Raw genomic sequence first — 19451 nt, 5'->3', positions numbered from 1 at the left:
TTGATAGCTAAACACAATATATTAAACTTATTGTTAAAATAAAATTTATTATAAACTGTTCAAATGACTTATAATTTCTTTTTTTTCATCTGTAGATTATTTGCACGGTTTATATGTATCATATGAGAAACAAAATTTTAGGGAGTAGGCGCTAAGTGATAGAGTTTAAAAGTACTATATAACTTATTTCTGAAATATGAAAAATTTTTGCCGACTTTATGTAAATTAATTACTTCACTTACTTGCAGAAATATGTCATGTTGTAGATAAACTGAAGGGAAAAGTTCAGCAAAATTCATTTTTATAACGAATCCATTATTTTTAAAAAGTTAACAGTTAGACATAAGAATTCAGCAATTATTTGTAGGGTTTATATCTATCATGTAAAAAACAAATTTTTAGGAATTACAATCAGAGGTTCATTTTCTTGGAGTTTAATATTCTTTAAACTGTTTCTTAATTATATTTAAATAAATACTCAGTAATATAAATTTAAATGTATAGAAATTAATTAAAATGATAATGTTATTGATAATAAGTTAATATTAAATAAATAAATGTAATCATATTATATATGAATTTTTTACATATATTTAAAACTAATCTAATTGTACATACTATAATATATAACTAATACAGATAGTGTTACAATTTTATTATGTTTTTAGTTAGCTTAATTAAATAAGTTGTTTTTAAAATAAACCACCTTACTGTTGTAAAATTTATTCTTAAAGTTCGTTGATATGTAATAATTTTCATTGAGATGAAATGAGTTTATAAAAAAATGTATATAATCACAGTTTCATTTTATAAATTTAATAACTTTAATTAGAGTTTATCAGTTAAATAAATATTATTTCAAAGAAATTCAAAGTTTAATAAGTTGGATCACACAGTATAAATTTGGTTTGAAGAAAGACCATTTTGTAATATTATTATTATCATTATTGCTACTGTACAATTTGAGTAAAATTCTTGTAATATATCTTTTAATTCTACTTTCATTTCATTATAGTAACTAAATTTTGTAAATTTTAAAAACAAGTTTCATTTCAATTCAATTACAATATAAATTTTTTAAAATTATATTTTTATAGATTTCACATTAACAATTTGATAAAATGGATGAAATAATTGAATATAATAGTGATATAATATCAAAAATAGGAAGACGAGACAACATTTGGTACTGTACATCAATGAACATTCTATATGGTCGGTAAGAAATGTTTATGTATGAAATCTTTTCGTTATTTTCTTATTAAATATAAAATAATATTAATCCTATTTTTTATTTATATAAAATTACAGAATGATATGCCGATAGTTTCCCCTCAGGAACAGGGAATTTTCCTACTGCTAATGAATTCATCACTTTTGATAATTTATCACCACGAGATAAAAAATTTTGTTAAATTTGGAAAATTTTTTACATGAACTGCATTTATCATATAAAAAACATAATTTTGGAAGTTGGGAATGTCATATAGAATTTTATTTAATTTATATAAAAAGTACGATATAATTTATTACAACGGAAAACAAATTGAATTTAATTGTTTAAACTTAACCGAAGCAATATATAACATAAAAAATTCCATCATTTGACATTAAAGTTGGGAGTACCTAAATCCTCAAAAATTGGACATCGAACTTCTTTGGTGTCTAAGATTGGACAATATTAAAAAAATTGTTATTACCACAAATATTTTAAAAAGAAATGTTCTTTTTGCGATATTCTATTTTACGGACAATTCTTAATTATACAAGTAAGAAATATAATTTAGATAATTATTATATTGAACTATTTCTGTATTTTACTTTGTCTTATTGCTAAATGTTATTTTAAGTTGTCGCGTTATAATTTATTCTTTATATTAGAACAAATTGTAAAAATTATTAATGCAAATTCATTTTATAATAATAAATTTAATAATTAGAAAGAATATATTAAACTTTGCCTAACTGTTACACTGGTACAAGATTTTACATGAAAACTAAAGAAATGAAGTGAAAAGTTTTCTAAATATGAAAACTAAAAAAACAGGTTGAGTAGTTTTTTGAGAATAGAATTATTTATAATTGTAATTTACCCGAGAAATTTCTGAACTGAAAATAATTTATAACCTGAAAAAAAAATTAAACACCACAAATTATTTGTAATCTTAATTTAATGGACATCTAAAGTTAATTTTGTGATCAAGATTTCTCTTGAAAAATTAATTTACTTAAAATTTAATTGGAATAAAGTTGCCAAATTCCAACCTCTTTCAGATAATTTTATTATCCTCTTCATACATAAGTTAGATATAAAATACCAAGTTAGGTTTTAAAATACCAAAAATTAAAAACCACAACTTTAAGCAAATTACAAGATTACTTAAACTGGAATTTTGTTTCTGGTTACCAAAAACCTGACCAACAATTTATTGACGAGTTCCAAAATATCAAAAATTAAATCGAGAATTATCATCAGCCGTCGCGAAACTTTATTCCTGCACTTACATGCAGAAATATGTCTTACTTTAGATAAACTGAAGAAAACAGTGGAAACACTTAAATAAACTGTAACCTAAAAACCTTTTCAAAATAATTTCAATGTTATATTATTTTGTGTACCTGAATATCAATCAAGAAAATTAATTTCAGTATTGACAATAAAACTATTACACGACAAATTATTTATATCCTGAAAAATTATTTGTGATCTTAATTTACTCGAAATGTACTTAAATTATAAAAATGTATTAATTAAATTAAATAATAATTTGTAATCTTACTCGAAAAATTAATTTTGTGAATTTCATGAGCTGTATTTATCATACAAAAAATATAATTTTGGATGTTGGAAATTTTCATAGTAAGGTATATGAAATTTTATTTAATTTATATAAAAAGTACGATATAATACAAGAGAGGGCAAATTTAATTTTTTAAACTTAACCGAAACAATATATAACATAAAAAGTTCCATCATTTGACATTGAAAAGTTGGGAGTACCTAAATCCTCAAATATTGGCAAAAAATGGACAGATAGAAATTTTTATTCTCTTAATGCAAATACAATTATTTAGACATCGAACTTCTTTGGATGTCTAAGATTGGATAATATTTTAAAAAATTGTTATTACCACAAATATTTTAAAAAGAAATGTTCTTTTTGCAATATTCTATCTTACGAACAATTCTTAAACAAAAAATAGCTATTTTCAAAATGAATACATTGTATAGGTATTTAATAAATAAGTAAGAAATATAATTTAAATAATTATTATATTGAACTATTTCTGTATTAGAACAAATTGTAAAAATTATTAATGCAAATTAATTTAATAATTAGAAAGAATATATTAAACTTTGCCTTACTGTTATATTATTATTTCAAGTTGTCCCGTTTTAATTTACTTTCTATATTAGAACAAATTGTAAAATTTATTATTGCAAATTAATAATTAGAAAGAATATATTAAACTTTGTCTTTTTGTTATAACATTATTTCAAATTGTTGTGTTTTAATTTACTCGACAAATTTTTATTTTAAAAATTACCAATGCAACTTATTTTCTAATAATAAAATATTATTTCAAATTGTCATGTTTTAAATTTACTGAAATATTCTCAACCGCGATATTTTTAAATTTAAGTAAAAATAAAAAGTAATTTTTCATTAGAAGTTTCAACACGATGAATTGCAAGTATATATCTAGTTGATATATTTTAAAAAGAAATTTAGTTACCAGCCTGCAAAAATTGAATCATTTTAACTTACTCAATAAATTTTTATCCATTTAATAATTAATACAGAAACTTTACCTTATTGTCAAAATAAAATGAATTTAATTCAAATTTGTAATTAGAAAATTAATTTTGTGATCAAATATTGTTAAAATAAAATTAATTTAATTCAAATTTATAAAAACATTTAATAATTAATTTAAATTTGTGATCAGTATGTCTCATGAAATTAATTTTGTGATCAGTGCTACTCAAACCACTACTACTATTGTTAACAATGAATATGCTGCGAGTTTTCACTTAACACTATGCAAATTCAATTATATTAGAACGAAAAGATTCGGATCGGTATATTCGTAAAACGGTTTACGAAAGTGGAACAGAAAATGAATACACTTTGATGAAGCTGTCATGATATTTGTGAAGAACAAAGGAAACGTAAAAGCTGATGGCATTAAAGAGATTCTTCTGGAAAAATTCACCTATGACATCTACTCCACAAGTACTGTATTATTACTTCTTTTCAAACATTTTTTTTACTCGCTCCTTCTTAAAGTTCCTGATAACTTTATTAAAAACTCCGAAAAAAGACTACTGGTTTAAATAATTTAATGAGTAAAATATTCATTTGAATGACTTTATTAAAATGTAATATAGCAGATGAGCCCGACGTTGCTCGGCCAAAATAACGATAGCTAAGATTGAGATGATCAGATTATAGCCGATCTTGCCTGTTTTTACCGAGTGCAAAAATTAGGTTTATTCTCTTCTGACACTAATTTGAAAATTTTTAAATAGTTCTAAAAATATGTTCGATTTCCCGCAAAAAATAACATCGAATATAGTACAGTAAAATTCGAATTCAAGGTAATATTTAACTTTCTCCCTGACCCCGAGGAGAAATCTCGAAAAATTTCTTTGACACACCCTGTGTACTAAATTTTAATTTTCAACTTTCAACTGTAATATTACTATCATTATTACTATCAACCCAGCCCCGGATTAAGCCTCTAGCAGGCCCTAGACAAAATTTAAATTGGGGCCTTATATAAATAAGTTACTTGTAAACAAATCTTAAATAAAGTCACTTAAAATTTTTTTTAATAATAAAGAATACAAACACTAATAGAATAATAATTGTACAACAAAAGAGTTTCTGGTACAATGAGAAATGCAGAGGAAGACCCCGCTTAACGCGGGGGTATGCGTTCCTAGACGACAAAGGGTTAAGAGAAACAGCGTTAAACGAGATCATTTTAATATAGACTAAATAGGGATAGGGGAACACGCGACCAAAAAATAAGCAATTTTAATATAATTTTAAGTTATTTTTATATAAATTTTCGCATAATAATATACGTTAGATATCACATAAACTTGTTTTTTGCGATGAAGTCCTGTAGTTTCATTGGTCGCTTTCTTTTTCTTTCCTTAAGCCAATATCGGGAGCAGAAGATCGCATCAAAAATGCCTCGTTTTGCTTTGGCACTCCTGTCAAAATCTGGATCATTCGCTACAATTTGATCAACGAATTCGATTATCGTTTCCAAACTTCTCCTAAGGAAATCTGTAGCAAGTTTTTCGGCTCTTCGTCTTCAGAATTTCTATTTTCCAGTTCCACACGAATTCCTTGTTCTGCCAGTTCTTGAAGACGTCGTTGGTAAGGCTCTTACCAGAAACCTGTAGTAACTCCCGAATATCCTGCTCGTCTACATATGTATCGATTAAGTTGACAATTTTGTCAACCTAACGATACAGCGATAGACTCTTCTCGATGAAAATTCTTGGATACCTGCAGCCATAACTTCTTCCACACTCCGTTCATGCATTTATCAGTTAATTCTTGCCAAGAGAAGTCGGTATTTCCTATGGCATCTATGATGTTATTTTTTTTCCAAAATTGAAAAAAACAAACATAGGTTTAAGGGAAGTACAGCGCTACGACGAATTGCCACCTTTTGCTGATTGATTCGTGTTTCGGAATTATTGTATTATATATGAATCAATGAAATACCGCGTTAATTTGAATCAGCATAAATTCTGAGTGTTTTTTAGACGTCAAGCAGACCGCGTTATTTCGAATCAGCGATAAGCGAAGTCTTACTGTATATAATTATAGCCATTAATCAGCCTTTCAAATATTTAAATTTTTCGTTTTCGGATTTTCATTTCAGAAAATTGATCAATCTAGCCGTTTGCGAGTGTCTGTTTCTTTAGTAAGCATTGTTAAGGACCTTTACTGTTTTATTGAATTTCTTAAATAATTTTTAACTCGTTTTAAAACAGATAAAGATTCTTCAATGAAGCCGGGCCCTTCCGAATTACGGGCCCTAGACATTTGTCTAATTTGTCTATTAGATAATCCGGCCCTGTATCAACCCATCTCGATTACACTAATATTAAAGACAAATTTATGATAAATTTCGTTTTCGCTATTCTATTCGTTATCTAATGAAAAAAAGAGATTAAAATCATTACTGAATTTTATCTGAATGAATTCTTAGTATGTAAAAAAGTATTTTATTTAAGTAACCTAAAAAATAAAAAATAAAATAACCTATAAAATAAATAAAATAAGAAATAATTTCATTATAATGAAAAATTAATTACTTGATGACAACGTTTCTTTAATAAAATAATTAATTTTAAAATCTAAAACTAAAAATCTTGTGTGGAACATTATATTTCAAATTCAATATTTCGAATTTCTAAAATTTGAAACGAATTCAAATACCTCCTCACTTTTATAATTGAACTTTTTGCCATTTTATAATAGCTAAAAATATATAATTTTTAAAATGAGATATGATAACAGGTGGTGCCTCCAAATGTTGCCAGAAATGTTAAGCAACTAGTTGCTGGATTCCATCATCTTCACCGCCGAGGACTATGCCATCTCGCAGGCCATCACATATGTTACCGACAGAGGTACCAGTGCTGTTCTTTGCACCGATTCCAAATTTATCATCTCCTCCATAAACAATTACAATGACATATCCTCTATAATCATCAGCAGCATCCATAACAAAAAAACATCCACTATAGCCGCAACAAGCAAATACACTTTGTCTGGACTTTTGCCCACCTTTTTATCGACATCAACGACAAAAGCCCTCGCTAAAAGTAATTCTCTGAACACAGTTAACACCAATTTTATAAATCCCGAAGATCTGCTATCATTACTTCCGATCACTAGCACAACATAAAAAACATCTGCAGCCACTACCCAAACCACAATAACTAATATTGGTTTAACGTCAGCCCATTGCTACCATTTCCGATCGTTATATTAACGTTTTAATCAACCAGGCCACGATCAATTCTTTACTTATTAATCACTTTTTCCACATCCGAAAAATCAAAAGTAATAATGAATGCAGTTACTGCCCTGACCAGATCTTTATTTTTATAAATAAACCAATAAGAATTCGTTTTATTTCTAGGAAAACAGAGCAAGTAATACTTCAAAAATAATAATACAAAATATTTTTCATTTAGATATGTCTCGGATGCGTTGCAATCATTAAAAGAGAATTGTCAACTGTGCATTTCAAATTATAATTTTAAGCCGAAAAGGTTTGGAGTTAAATTCATTTTCCTCGTTTTAATATTAGTTAATGTTGCATAAAAAACCAAGCAAAATTTAGTTAATCGAAGATTGTTATGAAGTCCTTTTTGTGTTAAATTAACGATACTTTCAAACAATTACTTACCTCCAGATGCAGACGAAGACGAATGATTTTCCTGTTGTTTTCTTCCGTTTCTCCATTTTTTCCCCAATGAATATATCACTAGAAGAAATATAATAATTAAACTTAACAGAATTTGGAAAGTCGACAGAAACATGGTCAATAATCTTTTTGCTCTGCACTTTCTCATGTGTACGTAATAACTTTTCGCGTATATATATCTGTAAAATAATAAACTTGTAAAAATGCCAATTAAAATCAGAGTTTTTATGACACGTGATCTACAAACACCAATCTTTGACGCTTAAACTCGCCATACAGCAAACCAGAAGAGCAGCCATGACTTCCTTCTCGCTGGTCTATAATTTAACTTTAAATTTGAATAATTTACAAAATATTTCGATTAAAAGATAATCATAGTCTAAGAATATTTTTCTGTGAGTTATATAATTAGATAAATATTTTATTTTAATACAGTTAAGTTTATTGTTATTTAACATGAAAACGATACTTACTACCCATTCATGACACACCAGGCACGGCGATTTCGGGGGGCATGTTGTTCCATCAGCGGTCAAACCCGATACACATTTTCGTTGCTCTGACGGAAAACCAGTACAGGCCACTAATTGTGAGGGCAGTGATGCAAGCTACACCCGACACGGTGTTTCGGCGACACATTTCTTGACCGCAGGTGCACCGCGAACTCTCACCAGCGCAAATGGATGGTAATCTGTCGTTGTGACGGTCAAACAAATAACATTGCCCTGTCTCCTGCCAAATTGAGAAGAATAAGAAGATACATTAGGTGTTTTTGTGCTTTATTCATATAAAAAATGATATGATACATGTGCTGAGCAAAAATAAGATATGGAATACATGTTTCGAGTACTGAATCCAGTTACGCAAAAAGCAAACCAAAAGTAATACAAATCGTTTTATTCGAGCCACCCATAACATACATTTTAGAAATTCGGTGTCAGAGTATTTTCAACTTAATTAATATAATTAACACAATTTGTAGGTTGTATAAAAGACGAGTATTGCTGGCAAGACAGATTCGTTAAGGATAATAATGTTTCTAACCGAAATACCAGAAGAACTTGCGGTTACTCTCTCCTGTAACTAAGCTTACGGTGGAAAAATCACCATCGATATTTCTGACGAGTATTTCCTAAACTATAGATTGCGATCCTAAATGGGGTGGCAAAGCGAAATGCTGTGGTCACAAAAATTAAATTTAAACTGTTGAATTTCAAACAAAATTAATCGATTTTTTCATTATCGCTAATTAAAACTTTTATATCTTTTGTACAATTGAGTTATTAAATCATAATACTAGCCATGTCACCTAGTAAATTGTATTCAGATATTTAAAAATACACCCAAGCGCATGGAAATTGCAAGTTCGCATTGTAATTAGAAGTATAATTTATTTAACAAAGGCAAATGCGTAACTTGAAGCTTTCTGGAAATAAATTCACATGTACGCACAGCTCTAATTGACATTTATGATATTAATCATTTGTCACATAAAGTCCAAGACGAATTTCGCTGAGCTGTCAACTGACTTTATCTTAAACTACAATTTCGATCAAAATCCTTTACTCAATTCTGGATCAGTGGTAGAGTTGAATTTCCTACAATTTCCGAAATGGCGTTAAATGTTCTTTTTTTGATTCAGTGCCAAATAGCTATGTGAAACGACATTTTTACCATTAACTCTTACTAAATCCGAATATCGTTCAACGTTGAAAAATGTTGTAGTTGCCTAAGTTTCAGCAGTGTCAAATATTGCAGCTACGCTTAAATTGTTATGCTGCAAATAAAACAAGCACATCCGTCTCATTAAACCGCAATTTACTATCATAAATATTTAATAAGTATAATAAAATACTAGTATTAAAACTTTCTTTATGTATGTATATTGTTGTTCTTGCAAATAAATAAAGTAGTTATGAGCAATTTTTCTGTCTTCATTTTAAATGTAACACCCGGCCCGATGTCGGGTAAGAATCCCTATAATAAAATAGGGTCATGAATGAAAAATGTTCGAGATAATACACTGAAAGAACTTGAGTAACGAATTTAAGGTGATATCGGGTTACAGAGTTTTTACAAATAATGTAAAAAATTTTGTCTTGTCGAGACTTTGTTGATTCTCTTTCAGTTTAAAAGTTGTTGAATTTTTTCTAATTTCTTTTATTATTATGTTGGGTTAAGTTAGATATACTCGGTTAACACCGGTGGCTAAGTACTATGCCGGACCAAAGTCAAGGCATAGTAACCAAAACAGAAATTAAAAAAGTGTATCAGTGTGTGTGTCTGTATTCAGGAATTTTCTCACAATATGACATGTATTCAATATAGTGGCCTTCTGTAGAGTGATGTATGTGTTTCTATTCAATTCTAATGTGCCCAGGCTTTTGTGTAGTGTGTGTGGTATGACACCTGTAGAGGAGAGAACTACAGGTACAATAAGTACCCTATCCATCCTCCACAGATGCCTTATTTCCTGGGCGAGTTCTGTGTACTTGCTAATTTTTTCAGTGCATGCGTTTTGTATATTGTGAGTGTTTGGAATGGATATGTCTATAATGTATGTGATTTTATTGTGTTTGTCAATGAGTGTGATGTCTGGTCTGTTCTGGTAAATTGTTTTATCTGTGATTATGGCTCTGTCGTAGTACATTTTGTGCGTGTCGTTTTCCAATACTGTCTGTGGAATGTATTTGTAGTATGGTTCGTGGATGTCTGCTAATTTGTGTTTCTTTGCAAGCTCTTGGTGTATTATATTTGCTACTTGGTTATGTCTGTGTAAATAATCTGTCTGTGCCAAGAGCTTGCAACCAGAGGTGATGTGTTGTATAGTTTCTGGCATGATGTGACATTTTCTGCATGTGTCATTTGTGAGTGTTGCATCTTTGAGTATGTGTTTTCTGTAGTTTTTAGTATTTATGACCTGATCCTGTATGGCAATCATGAATCCTTCCGTCTCCCCAAAGAGGCATCCCCGAGCTAACCAGCTGTTTGACGCAGTTTTGTCAACAAAATCCTGGGCCAGATCGTAAGGATGCCTGCCGTGGAGTGCCTTTCGAGCCCACGATTGCTTAATGGTGTCTATGCTTTTTATATGTTGTGTTGTGTCCATATGATGTGAGTGTAAGTTTAATGGTGTGTTATTTGAGTCTGCTAGAGTTACTGCTTTATGTAATTGTGATGTTTCTTGTTTTTTGTAGAAAAACTCTCGCAGTGACTGTATTTGTTTGTAGTGAAGGTTAACTATGTCAATCAGGCCACGTCCGCCATCTTTACGTGGAAGGGTTAATCTTTCTGTGGCGGATTTAGGATGATGTTGTTTATGCTTAGTAAGTGTTGTTCTTGTTTTCCTTTGGAGTTGCTCAAGATCTGTGTGAGTCCAATGTATAACTCCAAAAGAATATGTGAGTACTGGGATGACATATGTGTTTATTGCTTTAACTGTATGTTTTGAATTTAACTGTGTTCTGAGAATAGCATTTAACCTACTTTGGTATTCTTTAATTAATCTTTGCTTTATTTGTGTATGTTCTGTTAGTTTGGCCTGTTGGAATCCTAAATAGTTGTAGAACTCGCCCTCTTCCATGGATTCAATAATGTCTCCTTTTCCAAGTGCAAAATCTTCTTTCTTCAGGATTCCTTTTTCTATGTGAACTGTTTTGCATTTATCTAGGCCAAATTCCATTTGTATGTCCTTGGTGTATGAATGTGTGATTTGTAGGAGTTGATGAAGTTGTTTTTGTGTGGATGCATAAAGTTTTATGTCATCCATGTACATGAGATGTGACAGTGTAAACTGTGTTGTTTTTTGTGTCTAATATTGTAACCATATTGCGTGTTGTTTAACATGTTGGATAATGGGTTCAGGGCTAAGCAGAACGAGAGAGGACTCAAGGAATCTCCTTGAAAAATTCCTCGCCTAATAAAAATTTGGTTTGTTTGTATGGAAGTGTTACTAACCCTGAGATGTAGTGTTGTTCTCCAGTGCTGCATAGTGTTTTGAAAGAATGCAATGAGTGATGGATGTATTTTGTACATGTGTAGGATATGTAGCAGCCAACTGTGTGGAACACTGTCGAATGCTTTTCTGTAGTCTATATATGCCATGTGTATGTTTCTGTGTTGTCTGTGTGCTTGCCGTAGAATGACTGAATCTATGAGTAACTGTTCTTTGCATCCCCTGTGGTTTCTACGACAACCTTTTTGTTGTTCTGTTAGAATGTCGTGTTCTTCAACATGTTTGTATATTTTGTTTGCAATACAGGATGTCAATAATTTGTAGAGTGTCGGAAGACATGTAATTGGTCTGTATTGTGTGGGGTCTGTGGTATTGTTGTTTTTAGGTTTCATGTAGGTGATGCCCTGAGTAAGAAAATTTGGCATGTCTTGTGGATTGATGATGATGTGTGTTAGATGTTTAGCTAGTTCCTGGTGCAGTAATGTGAACTTTTTGTACCAGAAATTGTGAATGTTGTCTACACCAGGTGTCTTCCAGTTGTGTGTTCTGTTAACAGTGTATTGGAAATCATGTATGTTTATTTCAACACAGGGCATAGTTGGTATGTTGTGCAAGTTTCTGTTCTCCTCCTCGATCCAGCCTGCATCAGCATTGTGCGTGACAGCACTGGACCAAAGAGAAGACCAATATGTTGTAAGTTCTTCTTCTGTTGGTGTGCCACTGTGCTGTGTATCAGTGTTTGCTTTGTTATTGATTTGTCTGTAAAAGAGTTTTTCATTGTTTGTAAATAATTTATTTTGTTGTTTTCGTAGTGTACATGTTTTGTATCGTTTGAGTCTATGTGCTTTGGCAGCAAGTTTTTGTTTTAGTGTATCAATGTATTCTGTAATGTGTGTGTTGTGATGTTCATGTTTTGTGTGTGTTTTTATTTTCTTGAAAATGTTTTTGAGCTGTTTCCTTAATTTGGGTGTTATGTTGTTTTTAGTGTATTGTGTTAGCCTGCCTAATTTCTGTCTAATGTCATTTATTTGTGTTTCTATTCTTCTCTGCCAGGCAGGCTTGTGATAGAATTGTGTTTTCTGTGTATTTGTCTGTGATTGTACTTTCAGTCCATGGTGTGTCACTACTGTGACTGCCCCAGCATAAACTAATGTATGAATGTCTGCGAGTGTAGAAATTGAATGAATGTAGTGTGGTAGTAAGTGAGTGTTTACATAATTTAGTGTTTTTCCTACTTCCTTCGACGTGTCGATTTTTGGTATTCGTGGTCGTTGTGTGGGATCTGTACCTGTATATTTAGTGAGTGTTTCCTGAAATATAAGTGAGAGCGTATTAACTAAATCCAAGTCTATGTTATCAGTGATGGATGAGGAAGTGTCTGTAGTATCATTAGTGGTAATTGTTGTATGTGTGTTATTATCAATGCTTGTTGCTGGATTATCCTGACAGGTTACGTGATCTTCATTAATGTTAGATGTTTCTGTCTGTTGATGTATTTGATCAGCAACCTGTTGTTTGATAAGTTCAAGTGTTGTTTGTGGAATAAGGTTGTTGTGTATAATTGTTCTTTTTTGATCAACAACCCTTTGTTCGGTGACAGTGAGATGAGGATACTGTTGTGTGAATCTATGGTGTAGTTGTTGTCTGTATGCTGTCATGTTTGTTTCGAGTTTTGTGATGGTGTAATAAGTACGGATGATAAACTCGTTCATTTCTACTGTCCATTTCATCCGTTGGCGTGGTTTTCCAGCCTTTGTGGTCTGTGGATGCATTGCCACAGAAACACCAAGGCTGGGTTGGTTCCTCACATCTGTTGAGGGCATTGCAGTAGCCATGCTTGGGCCGGTGCTGCTTTCGCCACCGGTAACCAAGGGAGACTGTGACCTATTTTTCGAACGTGAGCTTCTGCCTAACCCACGAACGCGAACCTTGTTAACCCGGGCGACGTCCGAGCCGGTATCACACTTTGATCTAGTTATTACCATGATGAATATCTCCACAGAATGTGGGCGTGGTCACTCTTAGCTTCATTTCTCCCCATAGACCTTACTGGCATGGGTGTCCCTACCAGGAGCTTATGCTCCAGCCTGCATTGCCCTATGGATCAGTAAAATTACTGGGCTCTCCCACCACGACCAGGTGGTGACCACGGGAGAGTTATTATTATTATTATTATTATTATTATTATTATTGGCTTGTTTGTAAATAAAGGCCTGATGAATACAGTGTCTTTTCTTTATAAATAAAATTAAAAATATAAGATAACTGAGCGAAGCTTTTTATTAATTAATTGCAGTGAAATAGAGTAAAATAAAATGCATAAAGCAAATAATTTATTGTATTTCAATTTCGTTCTAAGAGTTCTAATCTTCGATTTTCATATATTTGACAAATGTCGAATATGACGTCGAAATTATTATCTGTTATTAATAAAACAATTATAAGCAAACTTACAAGGACAATTACAAGGAAAGTTATGAAAATAATGTGATTTTTAAAGTAAAGCTGAAGTCACGGTTGTGATTTCAATAGCAATTTCTTTGTCGCGTACAAATCTTATCTGTAAGATCTTAAAGGTAAACAAAAGAGTCAAAGAAAATTAATGTGCAATTGTCTCGAATTTAATCATTTCAGTTGGCATTTAATTTTGCTTTGTTCAAGTCGAACAATCAATTATTAACACCCATTAGATAATTAGCATTCTCTAAAGAAGGGAATGTGTGTAATCTGTATTTTTGTAAAACACTGATTAAGATTTCTAAATATATATATATATGTATATATATATAAAGTTTGAATACTGAAGTTTATCTCATATATTCAGTTTTGTACTTTCGAACAAATTTTGCTTTAAATGCACGTCATTTTAAATGGTTCAGAATACATAGATAAAACAATAAGAATTTAGAAATTGTAAAGAGTGAGTCATAAATTATTAGTGTTCATGCTCTAAAATTTATTTTAGTCAACTTTCAGAAGAGTCAAGGAGACTATTTCTCGACACGATCGATCGCCCAGCTGTTCAATACACTTTGTCTATCTGTCATCAAACTTCCCTACTCTCATTAATAATGTTTTCAGCTTAGCTGCGAGCCAAGAATGAACTACGTCTTTATCTCGTCGTCAGACGTGAATCTTTTTCCTGGTAGAGATTCATTGAAGGGAATAGACACTTGATAGTCCTGTTGGGCATAAAAGCACTACAAAGAAGTTACTTTAACATCTGAAAGAGGAGTTTCAAGAAGTAATTACAGTGTTGTCGAAAGTGTGCGGATGCTGATTATCATGAAACAACACAACGTTGTTTCAGGTGTTGTTACATATTATTACTTTGAATTTTTGTATAAAATATATAAATTATTAAATCTGAGTAGTTTTCGTTTGGTACAGAAACTTTCATTCCTGCATAAGTCTTGCCCGAACACTTCGTAGAGTCTTACAATGTTTGTTATAAAAGATTTGTCATATTCAAAGAATTTACTTAATCAATTTAAAGTGATTGTACAAAAGTTGAACAAGTTTAAAAAAATTGAAATAATTTGTAAATTAATTATGTACAACCTAACTAATTGATTATGTTTCCATTATTTTCTAAGCCTGTTTATTTTGAATTTGCTCTGTATGGATTATGTACAGAAATGATTGCATTGTTTGTGAGTAAAAGGAGGAAAGTTACGAATCTAACTTTCGTTTTTCTAAAAGTAAAGCTTGAATCAAGGTTAAGAAACTAGTAGGGTTATAAAAACGACCAAGGAAATAATTTATCAAAACGTCAAGGAAAAATCGGAAAACAGAAAGTCATTAAATTGTTTATGAGTTCTAATCCGTCTGTATGCGTGGAAATCATTATTTAAGCGCCAGTAGCCATTCTAACTTCTATTTTAGTTAATACAAACAATATAGAATAGAAAACGAAATTTGCAATCAGTAATACAGTAGAGAGTCGTCATCCGACCCCGGTTATTCGAAACGTCGGTTATCCGAACGCTTTCCAGTCGGACTGTGTCGTAATGAATCGAACTTTTTTGATACTAGATTTACTTCTAAAATATAATTTTTATGTTTGTATATTTTTCAATATATTTATTTTGTTTGTACAAAATAAAGAAATAATTTTTAACGATACAATAGCTTCGATTATTATTATAAAAATTTTCGTTAGGCTTAAAATCGACGAAAATTCAACACGAAGCGACACGCAACGGAGAAAAATTTCAACATCGGATAAGTAAAAAAATTTTTTCGTACATAATCGGTTATCCGAACAACCCCAGTCCCCAATTGATACGGATAAACGACTCTACTGTAATCTTTCTTCTAACTTAATGTTTCGAAAATAAATTTAACTTAATATCACTAAATTAAACTAATAAATCTCGAAATTTATTATTATTGTTGTTTTATTCGCTATAAGTTTATTAGAAAACCTGTAAAACCAATCAATTCAATTAAAATATTCATAGAAGACAATAAAAAAAATATTTCTTAAAATGAGTTATTTCAGATGATGTAAAAACATTTCAATGCTTGTGATGATGAACAAATGTAAATTGAGTTTGTTCCTACCTACAGGTCTTATTACTATACTGTTTACACAGGGTGTTTCTTTTAACTTGAACTATAAAATAAGTCGAAAAATATGTATCCTACGAAAAATGTTTGAAAGTTGAACCCTCGTAAAATTTATCCCATTTTTTCTGGGGTAGGGAAGGAGGCAAATTTGTAAAATTCAAAAGGGAACGCTCATTTTTCAAAATAAATCGTATTCTACGTCCGAAATTATGCAGAATTTATCTGAAACATTTTTTCGAATCGTGGTTGATGGCGCCGCAATCAGTGAAATCTAGTTGTTTTTTGCATGTTTTATTGCATAATGATTCTGGACTGGAGGGAAAAAACTTTGATGGCTGAACGTGGTTTTTGAATCAATGTAAATGACAGTGCAATTGGCCACTTCGTTGGTGAGCGGCAAAGGAAAACTTTCCTGCAACGGAAAATCATTATGCTGGAAAAAAGGTGTTCCCATGAAAGAAACAAAGTTCATGTAACTTATTGCTGATTGCAGTGCCATCTAGCATGCTACTGTGAGATCCCGGAGAGGTAAGAGGGAGTCGTACCTCCCTTTTCGGCGACTCACCTGTCAAGGATGGCTGTTACGTCGACGGCGCGTTACGCGTTACACGAGTGGAGGAGGAGGAAGAAGGATGGGGTCGACGATAAGGCGAAGCCGACAGTCAAGAAAAACACCATTTTATAACAAAACAAGATTTATTAAAATCGAAACGAACAAAACTACACTTCTACCCTCATATACAAAAAGGGGGTCCGAAGAGACAGAGTTTACAAATATTTGTTCATACTTCTATAAATTCCGTAATAGACGGAGTCCGGTGAATGGAGTCGTAGACTTGCACTTAAAACTTACTAACTTTTTGGGTCCGGTCGATGGCACAGTGCACGTCGTACTGGAGAGACGATCGGAGAGCCCTTTAGGGGGAAAGGAAGCGTCTTTTATAGGTTTTTGATGAGAAAACCAGTCACGTGATTGACAACGGATTACGATTAGGGCCATAGGTGTTCCCGGGATTCAAAACAAACGACGAGCTCGGACGCTAACTGTAAATTATCGTGCAAGTTGTTCTACCGGCTGCGAGGGAATAATGTCTTATTGACAGATAGGGAACGATAGTTGCCAGTCAAGGGTCAACATTTTGTTTGGTTATAAAATTTTGTTGATTAAGCAGTTGTATATCAGGAGTGAAATAATTCAGAAATTTAGGTTTTTAACTTCCAGATTTCACACTATCAACCATGCCATCTATTTCAAAATGATTTCAAATACATCCTACATAATTTTGGATGACGAATCCAAATCTGCTATGAAAAATGGGGGTATTCATTTCAGTTTATTAATTTGCCCCCGCTGTATTCCCAGGGAGTAAAAATGGGCAAAATTGTGCGGTGTTGAATTGTTCCCTCCAAATACTGAGAGTTTGTTTAAAACATTTTTATGTGCAATGCGTATTTGTCGAGATATTCAAAGTCTTAAATTAAACGAAACACCCTGAATATATAAATAAATAAATATATATATAAGTTATATTTATTGATTTATCTATATCCATCCTAACTATGAATGTAGAAAATATACAAATTAGTTATAAATTGTACAGTAACTTGTGGAGAAATATGTGTATATGTATGTGTGATTCAATTACATTGGAGTTATTACGTCTTTTTCTGCTCAGGGAGCACTAAAAGTCTAAAGAATGTTATATTTATAAGAGTATATGTATTGATTAGTATACGGTATTCAAGTTGAGCTCATAATTGGCCCTAAAAGGGCTCATAAGACGTAAACTATTTCCTTGTGTGGGCTTATAAATTTACGTGTATGTGTTATGTAACCACTTTTATTCTGCATGTTATATTTATGTTTATGCTATTTAACTTATCATAGTCATTTATCACGAGAAGAAATATAGATTGATAGAAAAGTTTGCAGATTGCAAGGACTAACCAACTAAACCTAACCAATGTTTTTGGGTTACTGAAAACTACCGAGGGAAAGTAGGCACTAGTGAGCAATCCATTGATAATGGTGTCCAGCAAATTTGGAATAAGAATTTTGAGAAAATACCACAATACACCACAGGAGGACTTAAGAGGGAGCAGGCCATAATTCGGGCATAAAGAGACTTAAGAAATTCTGAAAACTCCACATAGCCAGCCAGGAGACCATAAATGAAAAACCAGATAAATATTCACTGGGACAGAGAATACTTAATAAACAATTAGGACGAAACAAGCAAGCTGAATGCTGGAAACCACTACCAAGTAAAAAAATAGATATATAGATAAGTTTAAACTATAGAAGAAAAGGTACTATCATCACACAGTGACCAACAGATGTGAGATTGAGAGTGAGTAATGAGCTGTAAATTGTTGGTTCAAAAAATTATAAATAGTACTCTAGCAGAGGGCTGCAGGAAGGGAGCCCTGCAGGGATAGGTAGAGAGGAAGAAAAACAATCAATAAAAGGATAGACAAAAGCAGCCGTAGGTAGGTGCATCAACTCATTAATGCCATGCCAATGTGGTCTTCTACACACGAAAAAAATTTTTTTCCATGTATAAAATAAACGAAGAAAAACTGATTTTTAGAACTGATAACTAAACAAAAGGTAGAAATTTCACATACATAAAAAGCTATGTTTGATGAAATTATAAGAACAGAGAGTACTCCTCATATTTTAACAATAGAATAATAGAATAATGTATCAACCATCTTCTATTGGGATCGAATTGACAGACAATGTTGACTCATTCCGCGATTTGGGTTTAAATCTTATTACACTTGGTGACAAGGGTGGATCAATTAGTAAGCAAAGATGTGTAGGATCGACCAATTGGAATGGTCAATCTGAAACCAAAAACAGTTATAAAAATGACATTTCCAAGGGAACACGAGCTTCTCGACCTGCATTGCAATTGAGTACATTCCTCCTGAAAACAAAAGAAGAGATAGTCGACGTCATTGATTTTACCTCGCAACTCGTCATTTCTTGCTCCAGCTACAGATCGCCATCTGACGTCTGACAACGCCTCAAAGTCGTCAACCTCAACAAAAACCAGAACATCTGAATCTGCTCACCAACAGAAGACTTTGCAGTTGTAAGCATCTTTAGTACAATAAGCAGAAAAAATTGTATGTAACCGGAGAGTTGTCTGTGTCTAACGTTCTCACATACGAACCGGTACTCTTGTATCTTGCTGTTCAATGCAGATCGGCGACCTCACAATTATATAATTAATGGTATTATTTTATTCTCTTTATTTAATTATTATTATTATTATTATTTAAATTGTTGACTGTGCTTTTGGTTTTATTACTGATTTAGAATGCGAGCCACAGTTGCAAAATATCATGCCATTAGGCAGAGGTAGTGCAGCAAGCGAAAAGAAAATAGCAGGAGTTGGTCCATGGGTCACGGTGTTGGTGTTTGCAAAGTGTTAGCAGAAAGAGATGA

Source organism: Centruroides vittatus, unplaced genomic scaffold (genome assembly GCF_030686945.1).
Source record: "Centruroides vittatus isolate TY-2023 unplaced genomic scaffold, ASM3068694v2 contig_186, whole genome shotgun sequence".
NCBI lineage: Eukaryota > Metazoa > Arthropoda > Arachnida > Scorpiones > Buthidae > Centruroides > Centruroides vittatus.
Note: the sequence above shows the minus strand (reverse complement) of the source record.